Genomic DNA, 19,158 nt, shown 5'->3' with positions numbered 1-19,158 from the left:
GGGAAAAGTTTCTCAAATAAGATGTTTGGGTTGTACCTTGAAGAATGAGTAGGATATTAAACCTTTAATAGGGAGCCATAGGGAAATGCAAATCAAAATCATAAGGAGAGGGACTTCCCTAGTGGTGCAGTGGTTAAGAATCCGTCTGCCAATGCAGGGGACACGGATTCGATCCCTGGTCCGTGAAGGTCCCATATGCTGCGGAGCAACTAAGCCCGTGCGCCACAACTACTGAGCCTGTGCTCTAGAGCCAGCGAGCCACAACTACTGAGTCTGCGTGCCACAACTACTGAAGCCCACACGACCAGAGCCCATGCTCCTCAACAAAGAGAAGCCACCGCAATGAGAAGCACGCGCACCTCAAGGAAGAGTAGCCCCCGCTCACTGCAACTAGAGAAAGCCCGTGCACAGCAAGGAAGACCCAATGTAGCCAAAAATAAATAAATAAAATAAATAAATTTTAAAAAATCATAATGAGATACTTCATATCCACTAGGATGGCTGTAATAAAAAGATTATGACTTTAATCAAAAGTAACTTTGGGGGCTTCCCTGGTGGCGCAGTGGTTGAGAATCTGCCTGCCAGTGCAGGGGATGCGGGTTCGAGCCCTGGTCTGGGAGGATCCCACATGCCGTGGAGCGGCTGGGCCCGTGAGCCACAGTTACTGAGCCTGCGTGTCTGGAGCCTGTGCTCCGCAACAAGAAGAGGCCGCGAGAGTGAGAGGCCCGCGCACCGCGATGAAGAGTGGCCCCTGCTTGCCGCAACTGGAGAAAGCCCTCGCACAGAAACGAAGACCCAACAAAGCCATAAATAAAATAAATAAAAAAAAAAAACCATCTTCACATATCTCACCTCAAAATAAATTATAAAAAAAAAAAAAGTAACTTTGATGGCTATAATAAAAAATAACAAGTGCTGGTGAGGCTGTGAAGAAATTGGAACCCTTGTACACTACTGGTGGGAATGTAAAATGATGCAGCTGCTTTGGAAGACAGTTTGGCAGTTCCTAAAATGGTTAAACACAGAGTTATCACATGACTCAGCAATTCCACTCCTAGGTATGTACCCAAGAGAACTGAAAACATACGTCCACACAAAACCTGTACACGAATTTCACAGCAGCATTATAATAGCCCAAAGTGGAAACAACATAAATGTCTATCGACTGATAAATGGATACATAAAATGTGGTATATCCATACATGAGCCTATTATTCAGTCATAAGAAGGAAAGAAGTACAGATACATGCTATAATATGAACCTTGAAAATATGCTAAGTGAAAGAAGGCAATCACAAAGGATCACCGATTACATGATTCCATTTATATGAAATGTGTATAATAGGCAAGTCTTTAGAAACAGGAAGTAGATTAGTGATTACCTATGGCTGGGAGAGGGGGATAATGAAAGAACTGGGAAGTGATGGCTAAGTGGGCGGAGTTTCTTTGGGGGGTGGGTAACGAAAATGTCCTAAAAGTATGGTAATGGATGCAGGACTCTGTGAATATACAAAAGCCACTGAACTGTACACTTTAAATGGGTGAATTGTACAGTATGTGAATTATATCTCAATAAAGCTGTTATAAAAATTTGATAGAGATGGGTAGAGAGAAGAGGACATTCCAACCATTGAAAACTTCTTGAGATGTTAGGCTATCACAGGCTAGTATGACCTAGCACAGGATTCAGCCTAGGTTGGCATCACCCTACTTCATTTCCAGATAGAAAATTCCTAAGATTAATATATCTTATTGAAATTCAAGTGGAAATATGAATTAGACATTAAATCATATCAGAGTAAGAAAGGAATATTTTCTGTAATCCCCTTCCCTGAAAAAAAAAAAAACATTAAAAACAAAACAAAAATAGAAAGGTATCTCTGGAACACGCAGCGCCTGAGCCAGGGAACCCACACCACGGATCTGCCCACCACACCTGGTTTTATTTTATTTTATTTATTTATTTATTTATTTATTTATTTATTTAGGCCACACGGTGTGGTATGCAGGATCTTAGTTCCCTGACCAGGATCGAACGGGGGCCCCCTGCAGTGGGAGCTCAGGGTCTTAACCCCTGGACCACCAGGGAAGCCCCCATACCTGGTTTTAAAAGCTGACTCTCAGCACTTCTACTACTTCCTCTTAGCTCAAGTAAACTTGACACCATCTCCAGCTCCTCATCTCCTCCCCGCTTCTCTTTCATGGCTCTTACCACTACAGTAGCAATCTGTTTTCTACATCCCTTTAATACCAGAGGGAGTTCTTACATTCATACCAGGTGATACTCAAACTAGTTCTCAAGTATAAAATTGACGTTTTTAAACCCTAAGTCAAAATAAGTAAAGAATCCTCAGTTAAGCATACAGCCAAACACATTGCTCAGGAATCCATTCACCCTTCCAGATCCACTTGCCACTCTTGTCCACCTTGCTTTATGCCTTGGAAGCTGACCATATAGAGTGTATGAACAGGCTCCCTTGCCCTCTGGCTTCCAGTTGGGTTTGGCTAACCAGATATATACCAGTAGGATATCAAAGGGCAGGAGGAGAATGAGACCAGAGTATTTCTTTTCCTAGCTCCTTTCCCTGCCAGAATACCGTGATTTGGCTGCATACCTCTACTGAAGCCCATAGTTCCCTCCATACAGCTACTCTTAGATTCTGGTAATCTCTCTCAGGTCTTTGCCCTTTTAGATACAGAGTACGTAGGCTCTGTAATTGCTGGCCATAGGGTACTCTACTCCCTCTCACTGGTTTCCCTAAGTCCCTTTGTAAATAGTCCCTTTATTACCTCTTTCTCAAATTACTCCGTTTGGGTATGCCATCTGTTTCCTTTTAGGACCCTAAACGATGAACAAACCATTCTACCTTAAAGATTCAGGTGCAAGAGGATATGTACCAGAAACTCTTGAGAAACTCTGCTTTCTATAAGATTGGATAAAGAACCTCCTCACTGGGCAAAAATCCTCAAGGCACAGTTTGATGCAGAATTCTTTTCGTCTAACAATTTAACAGTATCTTAAGTTAAACTGTTGATTTAACTTTATGATTTCATCTCATCTTCCAGACAACTTTGTGAAGTAGAGCAGGTGATGTGTTATTTCCCTTCTAAAACTTAGAAACTGAGGTTCAGTTTTATTTCAACATTCCCTCTGTTATGTCGCTTCACTTTTTGTTAAGCAGAACCAAGTAATGGAAACCCTAATACTGACAGTATCCAAACCAAGGCAACCAGCTGAATAAACATGTAAAGCAGTCCTTTACATGACCCTACATCCTTTCTCTCCCTTCTGGAAAGAAAACAGTTCTAAGTTCCCTGGCAATAGGTAAGGTCTAGTCAAAGTAGAACATTTAAGGAACAAAGGCATTTGAATTGTGAACCAAATAAATTAGAGGAAAATCTACATAAGACTGGTGCTTACATAGACTTACTAGAGCAAGAGCCCTCAATTGAAATATATGGGCAATTCTATTGGAGGGCATAGCCCTTTTAGGCACAGTGTTTTTAGGCAGCACAAGCCCATGCCTCTATCCCAAGGAATAACCAACTATGCCACCAGTTTGTGGGTACCTGTCAGTGTGGCGATATCTCATATGTACCAGGAACCATAGAGCAAAAAGTTTAATTCTCAGGACATAAAAAGGATCTTTGAAAGTTAAGTAGCTTAAGTCTGAACATGACAACCAACTGCTTGGGGAGAACATGGGTAGGATACAACTGAGCGCCCATGGAGTGCTACTCTGCATTACACAACCCCTCCACTATTCAGCCTAACTGGTGGATCATCGTATGGCCTGAGAAGGAGTTGCAAAGTGAAAAAGAATAACGGCATCATTGGAGCTTCAGAGCTTGCAGAGAAGTATATGTGCCTCTCTTCCACAATAAAGTTGCCCCAGAGAAAATATATAGGAAAAGATAATGCCTGCCTATAGTTTATTTTACCCTACCTTGTCATTTACCCTATTTTCATTATCTGCCACAATTTTATTGTGGTCAGAAATACAGAGATCACAAACCCATAGGAAGTCAGGAAACACCAGCACTCCTCTTCCTCACCCTTATACTACCTATACAAAGAATTCCCAGATTGGTAGATTAGGGATCTGGTTTTATCAAGGCCTAAAATCTCAAAGTAATGAAAAGATTCTGCTCCTGTGATCATTATAGAAATATTTTTGATTCACCAAACAATAAACACTGGCAATACTACACACCTGAAGAAAGTAACCTAACCAAAGAATATGGAAGGTATACATGCCTAGTCTATTTTCAGATCAAAATAAAATGTATATACGCAACCACCTAGCATTACGTTAGGTATATAAAGTGTAATCCTTATTCTAGTCTGCCTTTTTTTTGGCCACGCCACAGGGCATGTGGGATCTTAGTTCCCCAACCAGGGATTGAACCCGCATCCCCTCCATTGGAAGCGTGGAGTTTTAACCACTGGACCGCCAGGGAAGTCCCTCTAGTCTGCTTTTTACAAGTCACAAAGAACTGCGGATATAATTTTTCAAAGTCTGATATAATATACATAGAAATACGTCTAGAAAGATTCACAAGAAACGGTTAATAATGTTGGCCGCTAAAAAGACGAACTAGGTATATGAAATATGGGGAGAAAACAGACTTTTTGAACCTTTTATATTTTATACCAAGTCCATATATCTATTATCTATTTAAAAACAAAAGAAAAAGTTTCAAGGTCTGACATACTAATTTTTTAAAACTAGGATAGAATGTTAAAACACTTGAGTCCATACAGCCTGACTCCTGGACCCATGCTCTCATAGTTCCTAACATACTCTGAATCTCAAAAAAGACAGTGATTTGAACAGAACTAGTCCTTGGGAAAGTGTTAACCTAGTTTATCAAACTCATGGTCTTAAACTACAATTGGGAATGGGGCAGAAGTCGGAGGTAAGGGGTGGAGGAGAGGATTGATTGCCAAAGTAAGAACTGAATACCAAACTATAAACAAAGTGATAAGGTCTCCAAAAGAGGAAGAGAAAATTTTATAAGTTCTATCTAATTCCTGGATAGTAATGTGGAAGGTTATGTAAGAATTTTTGCAAGGTCCAGTACCCATAGCCACATAAAGATATACTATTTACATAATAGCTACAGTGTATTTAATCCATAAAGAATATAGAAAAGGGGGAAATCCCTGTTCTTTTAGGCTGATATATTAAAACAAAACAGCGATTTTTCTTTCTCCTTATTACAAAACAGTTTTGACAGAACTTACAGAGCAGAATCTCAGGTTCCTACTTACCTCTGGTATCCTTTGGAGGTGAAATTGGAAGAAAATTTAGAATGAGAATAAGAGACTTATAGCTTAGAGGCAACCCTCTACTACCCCTCACTTCTTTCCCTTTCTCGAGTCTCCATCCTCTCTCTTACTCTTTTCCATTCTTCCTCCATTTTTTTCCTTCTTCTCTATCTTTGCTTAGGCTTACTCCTGACAGTTGCATTCAATGATATCCTTAAGTAATAATTAGCCTGGCTGTGGTATTAACGTTGCTCATATCTTAACCTATTAAAAAAAAAAAAAGAGAGTCCTGGTTCAGAGGATGGGAAGCAAAGTTTAGTAAGAATAACTTTTTTTACTTTTAATTATGGAAAACATACAAAGGCAAAAGAAGAGTATAATGAATCCCTACACATTTATCACTTAGCTTTAACAATTATTCATGGACAAACTTGCTTCATTTGTAACTCCACCTATTTCCTTACCTCCCATATTATTTCAAAGCAAATACCAAATATATAATTTCATTACAAAATATTTCAGCATGTAGCTCTGAAAAATCTCTTTTAAAAAAATATAAACCCAAACAACTCTATATCATCTAAAAATTAATAATTCCTTAATTTTATAAAATAGAGTTAAAATTTCCAATTGTCTTATGTATGTCAGAATTGTTTTGTTTTGTTTTACAGTTTATTTGATTTTTTTTTTTTTTTTTTGCCACACCATGCGGCTTGTGGGATCTTAGTTCCCTGACCAGGGATTGAACCCAGGCCCTTGGCAGTGAAAGCATGGAGTGCTAACCACTGGACCTCCAGGGAATTCGCCAGTTTATCTGTTTGAAATAGGATCCAAGTAAGGTCCATATACTGTCACTGGTTGCTATGTCTGACACATCTTTTAATCGACAGGTTCCCTATGCATTCCTATTTCTTGCAGTTTTTTTTAAGAATTTTTAAAATTTATTTATTTATTTATTTATTTAGGCTGTGCTGGGTCTTCCTTGCGGCGCGCAGGCTCTCTAGCTATGGCGCGCGGGCTCTAGAGCTCATGGGCTCAGTAGTTGCGGTGTGCGGGCTTAGTTGTGGTATGTGGGATCTCAGTTCCCCAACCAGGGATTGAACCCAGGCCCCCTGCATTGGGAGCGCGGAGTCTTAACCACTGGACCACGAGGGAAGTCCCCTATTTCTTGCAATTTATTTGTCAGGGAAATTCTTATGTTTGTACCAGCATAAAAATTAACCCATTCAAAAACCATTTAATTAGAGTTACCATATGATCCAGCAATCCCACTCCTGGGCATATATCCAGAGAAAACTAATTCAAAACGATATGGGGTGGGGGGGCTTCCCTGGTGGCACAATGGTTAAGAATCTGCCTGCCAATGCAGGGGACACGGGTTCGAGCCCCGGTCCAGGAAGATCCCACATGCCGCAGAGCAACTAAGCCCATGCACCACAACTACTAAGCCTGCACTCTAGAGCCCGCAAGCCACAACTACTGAGCTCACGTGCCACAACTACTGAAGCCCGCACTCCTAGAGCCTGTGCTCCTCAACAAAAGAAGCCACCACAATGAGAAGCCCATGCACTGCAATGAAGAGTAGCCCCCACTCACTGCAACTACAGAAAGCCCGCACGCAGCAACGAAAACCCAACACAGCCAAAAATAAATAAATAAAATTTTTAAACAATGGTTTAGATGGCAAATTTTATTAAAAAAAAAAGATATAGGGGACTTCCCTGGCAGTCCAGTGGTTCAGACTCCATGCTCCCAATGCAGGGGGCACAGGTTTGATCACTGGTTGGGGAACTAAGATCCTGCATGCCACACAGCGTGGCCAAAAAAAAAAAAGATATATGCACCCCAATGTTCACAGCAGCAGTATTTACAATAGCCAAGACATGGAAGCAACCTAAATGTCCATCAATACATGAATGGATAAAGAAGATTCAGTATAAATATGTACAATGGAATATTATTCAGCCATAAAACAGAATGAAACAATGCCATTTGCAACCATCTGGATGGACCTGGAGATTATCATACTAAGTGAAATAAGCCAGACAGAGAAAGACAAATATCATATGATATCACTGATATGTGGAATCTAAAAAATGATACAAATGAACTTATTTACAAATCAGAAATGGACTCAGAGACATAGAAAACAAACCTATGGTTATCAAAGGGGAAAGGGGGTGGGGGAGGGATAAATTAGGAGTCTGTGATTAACAGATACATGCTACTATATATAAAATAAATCACACTACTATATATAAAATAATACAACAAGGACCTACTGTATAGCACAGGGAACTATATTCAGTATCATGTAATAACCTATAATGGAAAAGAATCTGAAAAAGAATACATATATATGTATAACTGAATCACTGTGCTGTATACCTGAAACTAACACAACATTGCAAGTCAACTATATGTCAATAAAAAGTTGTTTGTTTTTGAAAAAAAATTTATTAAGTAGGTACTATTTGGAGAATAGAAAAAAGAATCTATAACTGAACAATTATTTATTGTATCTAATATGTAGCATGTGGAGATGCTATGAAGAAATGCAAAATGGGAGAAAAGGCTGGCCTTCAAAAGCCACAAGATGGAATGCAAAAACAGAACAATGACATAAAAACATAAAATCAAAACAAAACTTCCTAGTAACAATGTAGCTCCTCTAGTGACTACTGATGTTAATCTCAATAGTCAATTGACCTTTTATTTTATTATCTTTTTCTCAGGCAAAGGGAAGGGAAAATAACAAATGTTGGCTACTTACCATAGTCCAGGCCCCATAGGATTTTGTTATCTAATATAATATTTACAAAGAAGATAATGAGGGCTTCCCTGGTGGCACAGTGGTTAAGAATCCACCTGCCAATGCAGGGGACATGGGTTCAAGCCCTGGTCCGGGAAGATCCCACATGCCGCGGAGCAACTGAGCCCGTGTGCCACGACTACTGAGCCTGCACTCTAGAGCCGGTGAGTCACAACTACTGAGCCCACGCGCCTAGAGCCCGTGCTCCACAACAAGAGCAGCCACCGCAATGAGAAGTCCGTGCACCACAACGAAGAGTAGCCCCGACTCGCCGCAACTAGAGAAAGCCCGCACGCAGCAACGAAGACCCAATGCAGCCAAAAATAAAAAAATTAAAATAAATAAATAAATAAATAAAAGAGACAGTAGAAGAGAAATTTAGAAAGTAGGAAGGTGGAGGTTTAAAAAAAAAAAAGAAGATAATAAGATAGGTATAATTTCCATTTTATTTTCTTTTCTCTTTTTTTTTGTCCATGCTGCGTGGCTTGCGGGATCTTGGTTCCCCGACCAGGGATCAAACTCAGGCCAATGGCAGTGAAAGTGCCACTGAGTCCTAACCACTGGACTGACCGCCAGGGAATTCCCTCCATTTTCATTTTTATTGATATGGAAACTAAGGTTAAGAGGAGTTCTTTCTTTCCCAAGTTTACATAATTAATAAGTAGTAGAATCTTATTTTTGACTGAGGATCATCTGGTTCCCAAGTCCGCATTCTTTCCATTGCTGTTTCTCTAAACACAGGGACAGCAATGGCTTTCACGAACTATAAGCAAGGTCAACAATTAGCTCCAATTATTTTTTTAAGAGATCAATTTCTAAAATGTGTTCAAATCAACAGTCTAAAATGACACCAGAAAACAGGTAAAGAGGGACTTCCCTGGTGGTCCAGTGGTTAAGATTCTGCGCTTCCACTGCAGGGGGCGTAAGTTCTATCCCTGGTCAGGGAACTAAGATCCCACAGGACACTCAGTGTGGTCAAAAAGAAGAAAAAAAAAAAACAGGTAAAGAAACTCAGCTTATCATTTTACCTCAGTCATCAAAAAATCTACTAGATTTAAGCACTGGTCTGATATGCGAAAATGGAACTAAACTGAGGAATCTGATCATCATTTTCCCTGGGGAAAACACTGCCCACTCCACTGCTCCCTTCAGTGTAGAGGGACAGACATCAGCATATCGCTCCTGCTGTGCAGGCAGCTCTAGAAGCAGCAGCACAGCTCTGTCCTCTTTCGCTCTGGGGGTTCAGCTGCCTGAAGGGAGCACACACTCAGCTTTGCTACCTTACACACTGGTGAGGTTTCACAGGGGTTGCCCCACAGGGGAAGTCTGTAGTTTCTGTTTGGTTTGGTTTTGATCACTGCTTGCACCTAGGTGGAGAAATCTGTCTAATTCTGGCAGTATTAGAAAATCCACTGGCCCACAGATACAAGCTACCTTCTTGAATATTAGTGTTATCAGTAATAAAATTGTTGTTTTTATTTCCATTTGTCAAACTTTCTTCTTATTTCTCAACTGGAGTGGAGGAAGAAGGGTGCTTCAAACTGAAACCCACAAACCCCAGCAGTCTTTAAGGGCTAGGCAAGTATTTCCTTTGGTAGTTGAAATGGAGGCCAGGGTAAAATGTTAGTGTGCCTGGCCCTACCAGTTTACAAATTCTATAATTGTAAAATAATGATTTAGTAATAATTCAATTTGGGACAACAAAGAAAATCATTTTCATTTATAATGTAAGACCTTTATTTCACAAATGAGGAAAAATCAGATTCAGTTTTGATATAAGCACTCAGTTATTCACTATTCACTTAGCAATTGAGTAGGCAATGAATCAATGTTTACTAAATGTTTTTTCAAAAGTATATTTCTTGACTATAGAGCCCATTAACTAGCAGAAAGGGGTCAAAACACAAGGGCTCAAAAATCAAAGACTATAGTTTAATTCCAGTGTTGCCATGTACTAGCCTGTGACTTTGCGTAAGTTGCTTAACCTTACCTGCAAAATGCAGACAGTAACAGCATCTATGTAATAGGATTAGTGTGGGGATTAAAATAAATACATATAAAGCTCTTATAGTGCCTGAAATATAAAAGGAGCTCGCATCCATTCAATCAATAAATACTAAATGCCCGATTTAGAGTACCAGGCACTATGTCTGATAGCAAGGACAAAATGCCAAGCTAAAGATGGTCTAAGACAAAGACTAGAGATGGTCTTGGTCCTAACAGAATTCAGTGTTTAGTAGAGATATAGCCATTAATCAAATAATCACAAAGTAATTGTATAATTACCCAGTGTGATAAATGGGCTAGGAAAAAAAAAGAACAGAAGGCTGTGACCTACTTTAGTTAGTATAGTCAGAAAGGTGACATGTAAGTGAGACTTCAAGGATGAGCAGAAACTAGCCATTCAGAGAATGAAATAAAAGATCATTCCAGAAAGAGAAATGGGCAAAAGACACAAAGTGAGATTTTCAACTGAATCTGAAAGAAACAGAAGGCCAGTGAAGCTGGAGTGTAATGAAGGATGGAGGGGTAGGCAGAACCTTCCAGGCTGTGTTAAAGTACTTGGCTTTCATTCAACACAATAGACAGTCAGTGAATAATTTTATGCAAGAGAGAAGTTATAAGATCTGATCTATGTTTTGAAAATATGACTCTGGCTACTATGGGAAGAATAAATAAGAGCGAGGCAGGGGGTGAAATGGCAAGCTCAATTAGGAGGCCACTGTAATAGTCCAAACAAGAGACAATATAGTCTATAATTGGAGAGATGGCTGTAAAGATGGAGAGAAATGGAAAGATCTGAGGTGTAGTTTATAGGTAGAATCAAAGGACTTGCTTATAAATTAGATGCAGGAAAGTATAGTGTCTAGCTTGAGTAACTGGATGGATGATGGTATCATTCACTAATGCTGTAGAGATGGAGGGGAGAGCCAATTTGAGGACTGCAAAGCAATCATTACATTTTGAATATATTAATTTTAATAACCTGTGAGATTTCTAGGAAAAAATATCAATTAAGCAGTTGGATACACAGAGGAGAAGTCTGGTCTAGCAATTATCTGTAAGTCTGTTAGCATAGTAATAAGTGAAATCTAGGAATAAAGTATATTTAGAAAGAAGGCAAGAAAGCCTGAAGAAATATAAACACTCAGAAATTGAGTAGAGTAACTGACAAGGAGGTCAAAAGAGGAGGGCAAAAGGGCAAGACCCAAGAAGGTTGTGTTATCTGAGGCAACAAAAGACAGTTTCAAGAAATGGGGGCAAAAAAAAGAAATGGGAAATAGTCAACTCCAGCAATGCCACTAAGAGGTTATGTAAGATAAAAACTAAAAAACAAACAAACAAAACACTAGTTGGATTGGGCAACTTAAAAGTACTATGGACTAGAGCAAGCAGAAGAAAGAATCAGGGAGCCTGAAGAGAGATCATTTGAATTTATCCAGCCAGAAGGAAAACAAACAAACAAACAAAAACCAGAATGAAAGGCAATGAAGAAAGCCTATGGGACTTATGGGGCATAACAACAGAAACAATCTACGTACTACTGGAGTTGCAGAAGAAGAGAGAGAGAAAGGGGTAGAAAGCTTATTCAAAGAAATAACGGCTGAAAACTTCCCAAATGTGGGGAGAGATGTGGACATCCAAGTTCATTAAGCTAATAGCTCACTCCAAAGTTTCAATCCAAAATGACCTTCTCCAAGATGCATTATAGTAAAACCATCTAAAATCAAAGACAAAGAGAGAATTTAAAAGTCAGTTGGAGGGGCTTCCCTGGTGGCACAGTGGTTGAGAATCTGCCTGCCAATGCAGGGGACGCAGGTTCGAGCCTTGGTCTGGGAAGGTCCCACATGCCGCGGAGTGACTAGGCCCGTGAGCCACAATTGCTGAGCCTGCGCGTCTGGAGCCTGTGCTCCGCAACAAGAGAGGCCGCAATAGTGAGAGGCCCGTGCACCGCGATGAAGGGTGGCCCCCACTTGCCACAACTAGAGAAAGCCCTTGCACAGAAACGAAGACCCAACACAGCCATAAATAAATAAATAAATAAATAAAATTTTTTTAAAAGTCAGTTAGAAAAAAAAAAAATGTCTCTCATACAACAGAGCCTCCATAAGGCTATGAGCAGATTTCTCAGCAGAAATCCTGCAGGTCAGCAGAGAATGGGATGATATATTCAAAATGCTGAAAGAAAAAAAAAAGCAAAACAAGAATACTTTACCCAGCAAAGTTGTCCTTCAGAAGTGAAGGTAAGATAAAGACTTTCCCTAACAAAAGCTGAGAGAGTTCACCACCACTTGACCTGCCTTAACAAGAAATGCTGAAGAGTTCTTCAATCTGAAAAGAAAGGATGTTAACTAGTAACACGAAAACATATGAAAATACACAACACACTGGTAAAGGTAAACATACAGTCAGATTCAGAATAGTCTGGTACTATAATGTGGTGGTATTAACCACTTAACTCTAGTATAAAGGTTAAAGGACAAAAGTATTAAAATAGCTATAGCTACAATAATTTGTTAATGGATACACAATATAAAATGTAAATTGTGACATGAAAAACATAAAATGGGGGTGGGGTAAAAGGGTAGATTTCATATGCAATCAAAGTTAAGCTGTTATCAGCTTAAAATAGACTGTTACATCTATAAGATGTTTCAAGTAAGCCTGAGGGTAACCACAAAACAAAAACCTATAACAGATATACATAAGATAAAGAGAAGGGAATCAAAGTATACCACTATAAGAAATCATCAATTCATAAAGCAAGACAGTAAGAGAGGAAGAAAGGAAGAGAGGAACTACAAGACAGCCAGAAAACAATTAACAAGAGGGCAATAATAATTCCTTACCTAGTTATAGTTACTTTAAATGTAAATGGATTAAATTCTCCAATCAAAAGGCACAGAGTGGCTGAATGGATAAAAAACAAGGTCTAACGTTTATGCTGTTTGCAGAAGACTCATTTACTACAAGGACACACATAAGAACAAAGTGACGGGTTGGATAAAGATAGTCCACACAAATGGAAACCAAAAGAAAGCAAGGATAACTATAGTTATATCAGAAAAAAGAACTTTAAGTCAAAAACTGTAACAAGAGACAAAGAAAGTCATTACATAATGATAAGAAAGGGTCAATGCATCAAGGGAATGTAACAGTTGTAAATGTGTATATACACAACATCAGAGCACCTAAAATATTGAGCAAATATTAACAGATCTGATGGGAGAAACAGACAATCCAGTAATAGCAGAGGATTTCAATACCCCACTTTCAATAATGAATGGATCGAAAGTCAGCCCTCGACACAAGGGTTTGTAAAAATAAGAAAAGATAAAAACAAAGAAAGATGAAAAGAAAAAATATAAAATAATAATAATAATAATAATAATGAATGGATCACCCAGACAGAAAATCAATACAGAAACAATGGACTCGAACTATACTTTAGATCAAATGGACCTAACAGACATATACAGAACCTTCCATCTAAAAACAACATAACACACCTTCTTCTCAAGTGCACCTGGAACATTCTCCAGGATAGAGCACATCAGGTCACAAAACAAGTCTCAGTAAATTTAAAAATACTGTAATCATACCAAGTATCTTTTCTGACCAAAATGGTATAAACCAGAAATCAATAACAGAAGGAAAACTGGAAAATTCACGAATATGTGGAAATTAAACAACACATTCCTGAACAACCAATGGGTCAAAGATAAAATCAAAAAATATCTTGAAACAAACAAAAATGGACACACAACATACCAAAACTTATGGAATGCAGCAAAAATAGAGCACAGAGGGAAGTTTAGAGTGATAACTGCCTACATTAAGAAGAAGAAGAAAAAAAAAAGATCTCACATAAACAACCCAAAGGAACTGGAAAAAGGACAAATTAAGCCCAAAGTTAGCAGAAAGAAGGAGATAACAAAGATCAGAGCAGAAATAAATGAAATCAGGAATAGAAAAACAATGGAAAACTGTTAGTTTTTTTTAAAAGATTAAATTGACAAACCTTTAGCTAGATTTACCAAGAAAAAAAGAGACAGGACTCAAAGAAATAACACTAAAAATGAAAGAGGAGACATTACAACTGATACCACAGAAACACAAAGGATCATAAGACACTGCTATGGACAATCATATGCCATCAAATTGGACAACCTAGAAGAAATGAATAAATTCCTAGAAACATACAATCTACCAAGTCTTAATAATAAAAATACAGAAAATCTGAACAGACTAATAAGTAAGGAGACTGATAATCTCCAGGACTAGATAGCTTCACAAGTGAATTCTACCAAACATTTAAAAAAGAATTAACATCAATTCTTCTCAAACTCTTCCAAAAAAATGAAGAAGAGGGAACACTTCCAAACTCATTTAACGAGACCAGCATTACCCTGGTACCAAAGCCAGATGATGACATTAAAATAAAACAACAGACCAACAGACCAACATCCATGACGAATATAAGTGCAAAAATTCTCAAAAAAATACTAGCAAAACAAATTCAACAGCACATTAAAAGGATCATACACCATGATCAAGTGAGACTTATCCCTGAGATGCAAGGATGGTTCAGTATACACAAATCAATAAATGTGATACAGCACATTAACAAAACAACAAAAATCATGATAATCCTAATAGATGCAGAAAAAGCAATTGACAAAATTCAACATTGTTTCATGATAAAAATACTCAATAAATTGGGTACAGAAGGAACATACCTCAACATAATAAAGGCCATATATGACACGCCCACAGCTTATATCATATTCAACAGTGAAAGTCTGAAAGCTTTTCCTTTAAGATCAAGAACAAGAAAAGGGTGAACATTCTGACCACTCCTATTCAACATAATACTAGAAGTCCTAGCCAGAGCAATTAGGCAAGAAAAAGAAATAAAGGCATCCAAATTGGAAAGGAAGAAGTAAAATTGTCTGTTTGCTGATGACATGATTTTGTATACAGAAAATTCTAAAGACTCCATCAAAAAAGTGTGAGGCCTAATAAACAAGTTCCATAAAGTTTCAGTATACAGGGACTTCCCTGGTGGCACAGTGGTTAAGAATCTGCCTGCCAATGCAGGGGACACAGGTTCAAGCCCTGGTCCAGGAAGATCGCACATGCCGCAGAGCAACTAAGCCCATGTGCCACAACTACTGAGCCTGTGCTCTAGAGCCCATGAGCCACAACAACTGAAGCCCGTGCACCTAGAGCCTGTGCTCTGCAACAAGAGAAGCCACTGCAATGAGAAACCTGTGCACCTCAACGAAGAATAGTCCCTGCTCGCCACACTAGAGAAAGCCCACGTGCAGCAACGAACACCCAATGCAGCCAAAAATTAATTAATTAATTAATTTTTAAAAAAAGTTTCAGGATACAAAATCGAACATACAAAAGTCAGTTCCATTTCTATACACCAACAATGAAATCAGTTTTATTTCTATACACAAACTATCTGAAAGAGAAATAAAGAAAATCCATTTAAAATAGCATCAAAAATAATAAAATACTTAGGAATAAAGTAAACAAGGAGGTGATAGATCTGTACATTGAAAACCACAAAACACTGCTGAAAGAAATGGAAGGAGGCACAAGTAAATGAAAAACAACGTTGTGGGTTTTTTTACAGAACTAAAAAGTTCCATCCTAAAACTCATTTGGAATCTCAATGTACCCTGAATAGCCAAATCTTGAACAAGAAGAACAAAGCTGGAAGTCTCAAACTTTCTCATTTCAAAAATTATTACAAAGCTATAGTAATCAAAACAGTGTGGTACTGGTATAAAGACAGACATACTAACCAATGGGACACAGTAGAGAGCCAGAAATAAACCCTTGCACATATGGTCAAATGATTTGACAAGGGTGCCAAGACCACTCAATGAGAAAAGAACAGTCTTTCCAACAAATGGTATTGGAAAAACTGGATATCTACCTGCAAAAGAATGAAATTGGACCCTTACCTTACACTGTAAGGGTAAAAAATTACCCTTATACAAAAATTAACTCAAAATGGATCAAAGACCTAAACATCTTGGAAGAAAACATAGGGGAAAAGCTTCATGAGATTGGATTTGGCAATTTCTTGGATATGACACCAAAAGCACAGGTAACAAAAGAAAAAAATGGATAAATTGGACTATATCCATATTTAAAACTTCCATGCTTCAAAGGACACAATCAACAGAGTAAAAAGGCAGCCTACAGAATGTAAGAAAATATTTGCAAGCCAAAGCAAATCACACTCTCTTTGTGGGTAACCTTGAAACAAAAGTCACAGAGGAGCTCCTTTTTGAGCTTTTTCACCAGGCTGGGCCAGTAATAAAAGTGAAAATTCCAAAAGATAAGGATGGTAAACCAAAGCAGTTTGCGTTTGTGAATTTCAAACGTAAAGTATCTGTTCCTTATGCCATGAATCTACTTTACGAATCAAGCTTTTTGGAAGGCCCATCAAAATTCAGATTAGATCAGGAAGTAACCATGCCTCACAGGAAGTCAGTTTGTCATATCCCCAGCACTGTGTTGGAAATTCAAGCCCTACTTCCACATCTCCTAATAGGTAAAAAAGGAGCTAAAATGACTCCATCAGCACAGATAATTCAAAGATCTTTCTCTTCTTCAGATAATTTTCAGAGACAAGCAGTGATGAACAGTGTTTTTAGACAGATGTCACATGGAGGGAAATTTGGTTCTCCATATCTGGATCAATCAGGATTTTCCCCATCAGTTCAGTCATATAATCACACTTTTTAAAAAATTTTTTTATTTATTTTTGTCTGCGTTGGGTCTTCACTGCTACGCGCAGGCTTTCTCTAGTTGTGGCGAGTGGGGGCTACTCTTCCTTGTGGTGCACGTGCTTCTCATTGCAGTGGCTTCTCTTGTTGCAGAGCACAGGCTCTAGGCACACGGGCTTTAGTAGTTGTGGCACGAGGGCTCAGTAGTTGTGGCAGACGAGCTTAGTTGCTCTGTGGCATGTGGGATCTTCCCGGACCAGGGATCGAACCCGTGTCCCCTGTACTGGCAGGTTGATTCTTAACCACTGTGCCACCAGGGAAGTCCCCCACATAATCATACTTTTAACCAGTCTTCAAGCTCCCAGTGGTGCCAAGATACACCATTATCACAGAGAGAAGTCAGACAGAATTCTCATTCCTACATGGCGGATAGACATTATAGCCGTAAACAGTGTTACACCACTGATCATGGGTCTGACCATCATTACAGAGAAAACAGAGATGATTTCTTCTATTAAGACAGGAATCACGATGGCTGGAGCCATGACTATGATAACAGAAGAGTGGTAGAGAAGGAAAATGGTGCTCATCTCGACACTAACAAGTGATAAAAGGATGTTTTCATAGGGTCACTCTAGGCCCTTTTTGTTACGTTTGTCTGGGACTGTTTTCTTAAAAAACTGTATAGAACAGCTTTACAAGTCGCCACATTTCTTTATAAAATTTTTAAAACCTAACAGCAGTCCAATACAGAAATGAGAAGAATTGTGGTTCTAGTTTTATTACATTAATAACCTTTCACCTCAGGGTTTTAAGAGGAGGAAAGGGTTTTATGCAAACGAAGGTGCGACAATTCCTAATCACTTTAGACAGTTGAGGAAGGGATGTATTATATGGATTAGCTGTATTATGGAGCAAGTATTTTAATTATCTGTTATCTTTTTGTACTGCAAGAAGTTTCTTGTTAGTGAATCAGATTTTTGGTGTATATAATAGAAAACATTCAAGTTAGTAGTCTTAAATGACTCAGTATTTTGTTAATAAATGAGAAAATGTAACTTCAGTGATTCATTTTACTAACATTTCAGAAAGCTTTTTGGTAAAGTTTCGGGATAAATCATATTATTTAACTTCTTAGAGAACTTAAGTGTAAGTTCTGTGACATAATCTGGAACGTTACCATAACTGAGCATACAAGTATACATCTACATGTGCTATTATTTCATTATAAAATTTTAGAATTTGCTCATTAAATCATGTTTGATGTATGACTGACGCCACTTAGGAAGTTAAATATCTCTAAATTTTTTTTTTTACAGTAAAAATACAGTGTTAATGTAAATCCCCTTATCCAGGAAGAAAAAAAATGTAAATGCATGGTCAGATAAAATGGTAAAATATTTTACTGAAAGTATACTTTTTTGGGAAAAAAATGGTTCACAAAACCTTTAAGTGCTGTCTCTATCACTCAAACTTCTAAAATTTTAACATTTTCAAAGTGCCCAAGACAAGTGCACAAGGACACATTTTATTGTTGAAATTGTATAGGTTGCTTTTTGTTTTTATTTGAACATTTGAGAATTTAGTCTTAAACACTTTCTGATTTAAAAATTTTAAAACCTTGTTTAACAAAACTTTTATGTATCAAGATACTGTTTCCGGGACTTCCCTGGTGTGATAGTGATTAAGAATCCACCTGCCAATGCAGGGGACACGGGTTTGAGCCCTGGTCCGGGAAGATCCCACATGCCGCAGAGCAACGAAGCCCGTCTGCCACAACTACTGAGCCTGTGCTCTACAGCCCGCGAGCCATAACTACTAAGCCCGTGTGCCACAACTACTGAAGCCCACACGCCTAGAGCCCATGCTCCACAACAAGAGAAGCCACTGCAATCAGAAGCCTGCGCACCACAACGAAGAGTAGCCCCCGCTCACCGCAACTAGAGAAAGCCGGCGTGCAACAACGAAGATCCAACGCAGCCAAATATAAAAATTAATTAAATAGTTAATTTAAAAAAACAGATGCTGTTTCCTTTTCATTGTAGAACTTGTTTATAAAAATTCATTCTTAGGGACTTCCCTGGTGGCACAGTAGTTAAGAATCCGCCTGCCAATGCAGGGTTCAAGCCCTGGTCCAGGAAGATCCCACATGCTGCAGAGCAACTAAGCCCGTGCACCACAACAACTGAGCCTGCACTCTACAGCCTGCGAGCCACAACTACTGAGCTCACGTGACACAACTACTGAAGCCTGCGTGCCTAGAGCCTGTGTTCTGCAATAAGACAAGCCACCTCAATGAGAAGCCCGCACACCACAACCAA

The 19,158-nt window shown here is 38.7% G+C and overlaps 1 protein-coding gene and 1 pseudogene across 4 annotated transcripts in view; one reads left to right on the top strand and one right to left on the bottom strand.

Moving 5' to 3' along the window:
- Positions 1 to 19,158, bottom strand: part of RBMS2 (RNA binding motif single stranded interacting protein 2) — a 90,315-nt gene that overhangs the window by 30,755 nt on the left and 40,402 nt on the right. The window lies entirely within an intron of this gene.
- Positions 8,158 to 17,438, top strand: LOC118901676 (annotated as a pseudogene).

Source organism: Balaenoptera musculus, chromosome 10 (genome assembly GCF_009873245.2).
Source record: "Balaenoptera musculus isolate JJ_BM4_2016_0621 chromosome 10, mBalMus1.pri.v3, whole genome shotgun sequence".
NCBI lineage: Eukaryota > Metazoa > Chordata > Mammalia > Artiodactyla > Balaenopteridae > Balaenoptera > Balaenoptera musculus.
This window is presented reverse-complemented; position numbering and strand designations above follow the sequence as displayed.